The following is a 6,214-nucleotide window of genomic DNA, read 5'->3' as shown; positions in this document are numbered from 1 at the left end:
CGAGGCAAATAAAACTCCATGTTTGAGGATATTAAGGAAGTTTTTTCTCGTCCCTCACTCTCCGTCTTCTTTTTCCTTTTTCAAAAAAATAAAAAAACGCTGAAGGGCCGTCATATCATTCTTGCTCAGATTTAGTCCTTTTGAATCAGATCTGAGTAAGGATTTTTTTTTTTTTTTAATCTTTAGGTAATAGTTAATTGAGTAAGACGTTTTTTACATTGGTTTTGGTGCCCTTCAACATATTTATTCGGTGTTTTGGGGCGATTTTTCTTCGTCGTTGTGGGGCGAGTTCTTCAAACTTTGATCACTGGTTCGTGTCTTGCTCGATTTAAAAACATCGACGACTCATTACGCCGTCGGTTTGGTCTATACCCAAAAAATTTAGGGTATCCGAGTTCGTGTGGATCTACAAATTTATGGGCTAAGTACTCTTTTATTTTAGGACCATCTCTTGTCGAAGAAGAATACAATCATATAGATGATGTAGTTGGTTCCGAAGTATATCACCATCACTTCCTTATACATAGACAAAAATTATATATCTTACCGATTGTTGCTTTATCTCTTCGCGATCTACTTGGGACTATGAATTGAAATTTGTTGATCGTTAATAAAATGAAAAATATAAAATAAATTATCTGGTTGGATTAGTCCCCAGGTAGTACGGGGGCTGCTCGGTCAATTGGACAAAGCATGAAGCATGGAAAATATATGATACATGCATGCATGGAAGGTAAGTCACGAAAAATTAAATATGAATTCATGTGAGCACCACATTTCTGGCTTGTGGGGAAGAGAAAGCTAATTATAATCAAAATTCCGAACCAATTAACCAAACCTAGCTAACTCTTATTCATACTCAACCACACATGGGATCTTGCTTGATTGGATTACAATAATATAAGACATAATTAATTAATTAATTATTGATTAACCTAATTCATCATACTATAATACGTGTTGATGTTTTGATAACGGTATCTCTCTCATTGATCCATCCTCATTATGTTTTCTTTCAACGAACGAACAAGTACCGCAGTTCAAGCTCGATACATCTTTGACATTTCCTAAATCACCCTTAAGCTAATGATATAGTGCAAAATAAGGCTTGAAACTTCAAGGAAGTCACATGTTAGGTTGTGAGTCATACATACGTATCATTAATTTTTCTAGCTCGTATTTGTCTGTAAGGCAGGGCACAAATAGACTCTCTAATTCGTTTATTTATTACGATTATTATGAGATCATTTTTTGTTAGAACAAGTTTTATGGTGGAATTCATCCATCTTCCACGCCATCTCAATATTTGGAATTGTGGATGGAAGCGCAAGTATAATGGTGGAATAGTAGAAACACTATTATTAATGGAGCTAAAAAAACGCAATTAAGAATGAAGTTTTTTTTCAGCCGTTAGATTTTTAAATCTACGGATAAAAAAAAACAATTTTTAATTACGTTTTTTTAGCTTCATTCTTAATTGCGTTTAACACTATTTTTATTGACGTTTAGATCAGATTTCACGGACCCTTCCACCAAACCATAGAACCTTGCTTGGATTTTTTGTGGAAAACCCCAACTTAGAAGCCATTAGATTTGACATTCCATGAATTTTCCACACTTGGAATAGATTGGATTCACCATGGGACTTGCTCTGAATTAAAATTAATGAAAATCAGAATTCAAGCTTATACATTTTACGTGGAGACTATGTCGATCATATTAATAGGATGTGACTTGTCATGTGACCGGAAGTTTAATACGGTCTGTTTGATTTGGATGTAAATTATTGACATTTCCTGGGAAGTTTGAGGCGGATCTTCTTCTGGCTGATATTCAAATTATGTGGAGAAAGATTGATTCGAGGAAACATGGAATAGGTAGGGTTGTGTTCTCGAGGATATTTCTCTAGGACTAACTTTTAGTCTTCTTTCTAGGTTCTGTTTCACCCTCTCGGTCTCTCTAGCACAGAACTTATTCCCATATCGTCACGTAATCTGCCCGTTGTTCGAGCTACTTCCTTCATGTGTCATTCGGTGTTTTACACGTAAGCTGATATTGGACTCTGGAGTCTGGTCGACTCAACAGTTCTATTTTCACAGTGACAATTTTGCCCTTTTGTTTTTCACGTTATGTCGAATTGTCGACCATGTTTCATAGTTTGTGGTATCTGACCCTAAAAATAGAAGCATATTATAAGGGCACTAACCAAATGGTTTTGAGGGCTCACATAATGATAAAATTGGGTCACGAAATAGTAATTTGGAACAACCGTTGTATGGGATTCATGATGGTGAGAGGATAATTAGGAAAGAAATGGTGAGATTTAATTCTTAAGCTTTAATTCTACCTATTATTTGGTAAGTCTTTCAGGCATGCACGGTAAGCTTTAATTTTTAAATCTGTATCGTTGCCGAGTTGAAATGGTGAGATTTAATCCTAAATCTTAGCCGTGCATGCCCATACACTATCTGGTTAGGTAAGTATTTCAAAAAATATAACTTTAGGGGTGCATGTCCACATAAAATTAGGTAAGTATTTCAAATGGTGAGATTTAATCCTTATTTAGTCGTGCCTTCCCTAAGTATTAGCTCCATTTATTATGAGTAAAAATTCATATCTTTTAATAACGTTTCCTTCTCGGTCTCTCTTTCTTTGTAAAACTATTCTTATTCTTATATCATTCCAACAAAATAATCTTTATCAATCAGAATGAGAAATTGGTTTCAAAAAATGTAAAAATTTTAAGAAAAATGTTTTTGAAGATCATCCATTCTTCATCTTTCTAGCTGCAAAGTTTCCTCAAAATAGTCTACGAACATATATTTATTCCCAAGGAGATTTCTGCAGCGTTTCCTTTCTAAGCATATATTTTTCTAAAGTTCTTTGTTCTTTGGGTTTTACATATGGAAACTCCAATGTTATTTTTGGCTATTTTTTTTTTTTTTGGGATTTACATATTACAAATCCCAAGGTATTGCACTCCATGTAACTTTCCTCACCTTACTCGATTGTTCCGTTTTTTTAAAGTTCTTTGTTATTTGGGTTTTAGATATGGCAACTCTAATGTTGTTTTTATTTTGAAGGTTGATTAAGGTTGGCTTATTCGATTGCAATTGTTTTTGGAGTTTTACATATTACAACTCCCAAGGTATTGCACTCCACGTAACTTTCCTCACCTTACTCGATTGTTCCATTTGTTCAATGAGTACAATGGAAATTATGCTTTGTATTTTTGAATTTTTTCATGAGCAGAATAAAAACTATTCATATTATTTTTAAAAAGAATATATTGTTTGTGTTTTGCAGATTATTGAAGATTGGCACTTTTTTCTTTTTTTGAAGACATGGTTAAAAGTTATTGTAGCATTTATATTTCAATTTTTTTTGTTTGTAATGCTAACATTTAATGGTTGTAACGTTTATTTGAAGAGGAAGTAATTAAGAGGGCTATAGGGGGGTACAAACACCACAGCCGCTAGATGTCTTTTGCTAGGATGAGACCGGGGTGGTCGGATCACATGTTTGTCTCTCAAAATGTTATCTGACCGTCCAAGGCTCAAAAACTTATGCTGTTTTGTATTATAGATTATCAATTCATTAGTGTTAATAATTGATTAACTAAATGAGAAAGTTATTTTGATATCAAAATTTAAATATATATAAAAATAGATCACAACGTTTTTATTTTTTATTTTTTTTTATGAGAATTGAACTTACGGTTGGGAAACCTAACCGTAAATACAATATACGGTTGGGAGTTCATATATTTCATCCGTAGATAAATCCAGGATAACTTACGGTTGGAAAATTTTGAAGAAATGTTTTTTGAAAATTTGAAATATGGTTGGGACTTCATGTTTTCCCAACTGTAGACACATGCAAGAAAAATTTTGGAAAAAAAAGAAAGAATTGAAAATTGATAATACGATTGGGTTTCCTAACCGTAAATCATAAATACGGTTGGGAGTTCATGTTTTCCCAAGCATACAAATTTTCTACAGTTTGGAATATATGAAATTCCAAACCGTATGATTGGTTTACAGTTACCGTATTAAGTTCTAAAACTAATTTCTAAATCCCTCGTTTCATCAAATCTAACCTAACCATGAACCAAAAATAATACAAAAAGGTCGGTTTTGCAATTTTTACCCAAATGAAACCATTATTGGTTGAGATAATCGTAGTTGAAGAAGGAAAAAATGGAAGAAGAAGAGATAAAGAATAAGGGAGGAGGAGAAGAGAAAAAAAGAAAGTCAAAGACAGACGTGTTTTTTGTTTTAGGCCTTAGCTTTTGGTTTTAATTAGATTTAGTATCTCCTGTATCATTTAAAACCCATGAAATATCGATCCTACATACAATACAACGACCTTGGAGTATATATAATAATTTTTTTCTTTCTCTTATTTATGTATTTTTATCGAAAGCACGGGAAAAAATCTCATGGTTTGTCGTATTTGCCGATACCGGCATGTATCTTTCTTATCGTATTTTTATATGTTGCTAGTGACATAATTCCGAGGACAAAGCTTTTTATATGAAAATTTGCCAAAAGTATAATCCGCTTAAGAGAAAGGATTAATAGGAGAATTTCCAAAGAAAATACCAGTTATAAAAGTGGTGTCGGAACCACAATGCATATTCTCGATTGTTCATATGCAAAGGGTGTCTGGCTTGGTGTTGACATCGCTATCAGTCCTCTATCCTACTACAGGTGCCGCGACAACTTTTCCAAAGTCCGAACGACTGTCGACCACCAGATTCGATGGTATGCTATATAGGTTCATGCTACCTAACCAGCAGTGGTCTCTACCTAAGGATTGAATATCGACTTGGATTAATAATTCTACAGAGAAGTGGTCGAAAAGATGGTTGTTATTTGTTGGCATCTATGGAAGGATATATAGATGTTGTGTGGTTTTCAACAACAACTTTTCGACCCCTCAAAATACTATTCACCGCATTAACTCTTTCTTACATGACAAGGCTTCTGTTAATAGACTTACCAATATATTTGTTAGGGTTTATGTCACTCCTAAATGGTCACCATCTGACAAAGATGTTGTAAAGATGAATACCTATGTTTCATTTTGTCATAGAACTTATATTGGTGGTTCCGTACCTTCTGGTTAAAAATTTCAAAATTTTGCAGGTGCATACGTAGCCTCGAGAACATCTGGAATGTCTAGCAGTCTTGTAGTCTATCAAAACATCTGGAATGTCTAGCAGTCTTGTAGTCTATCAAATTGGCATTGTAACTAGAGTTCAAGAAAATTATCATTGAAATAGACTATCAGGCGTTAGTCAAAGCAATCAAGGAAAAAAAACTAATATACCATGGGAGTTAAAAGGAATAATTGAACATATACATATTTATTTTCTTTTAGTTTCGTTTGAGAGTTGGTCATGTTCGCACACAAATAGACTAGCTAATAAATGTACCGATGAATTACCTAAATATGCTTGTAAAGAAGGTATCTCTAGTACATGAATTAGAGATCCTCTTACATTCTTGTTAAACTTTATTCAGCACGATGATAACTAATTAATCTATCTTTCGATTACATTAAAAAAACTGTTGCTAGTGACAATGATCCAAGATCCTTTTATTTATATCCCGAGTACTCAATACGTATTTTTCGGTACAGACTGTACCTATGTCGTATCATACCTACCGATGCACGGATACGGCATGATACCAACGAATCATGTCGAATATAAAAAAGATATAAACGTTAAGGCATGCTTTAATTTATATACCAGCCTGAATTTTTATTTTATTTTATTGGTCGACCCTTTGTCATCACTCGTACACGTTCATGCCAATGTAGTTGATCTTGGATCTCGGTCCTTCTCGATTGGAACCGAGACACTGAGTCAACTTTATCTCGGTGAAATATCACTCTTTTTATTTTTATATTTAGGTTATACCCTTTATATGTATGCCATGCATTTTGCACACTATACATAAGTTAAATGAACTTATATAGAGTAAAGAAACAATGACAATTTTTTAGAAAAATAAAAATAATAACTTTTTTTCTTCTTTTTAGGTTGGATTTGATTTTATTACTAAATTTTCACGTGTAAAACTTGTATCGGCGAGATCCCGACCGTATCTCCATGGAATATCTTCGGTCGTCTCGATGGAATATCTGAAATTCAGCTTGGATCGGTTTTGATACTCTTGAACCAATCATTTAACATTCATGTTGG

General features: G+C 33.6%; 1 long non-coding RNA gene across 1 annotated transcript; it reads left to right on the top strand.

Annotated features, from left to right (window-relative positions):
• Window positions 1-2,631: 2,631 nt before the first annotated feature.
• Window positions 2,632-3,658, top strand: LOC113353000. Its single transcript, XR_003361026.1, has 3 exons — window positions 2,632-2,971; window positions 3,084-3,148; window positions 3,307-3,658. It is a non-coding gene; the product is annotated as an uncharacterized LOC113353000 (long non-coding RNA).
• The last annotated feature ends 2,556 nt before the right edge of the window (window positions 3,659-6,214 follow it).

Source organism: Papaver somniferum, chromosome 2, assembly GCF_003573695.1.
Source record: "Papaver somniferum cultivar HN1 chromosome 2, ASM357369v1, whole genome shotgun sequence".
NCBI lineage: Eukaryota > Viridiplantae > Streptophyta > Magnoliopsida > Ranunculales > Papaveraceae > Papaver > Papaver somniferum.
The sequence above is the reverse complement of the archived record's forward strand: the minus strand, read 5'-3'. Positions and strand labels throughout refer to the sequence as shown.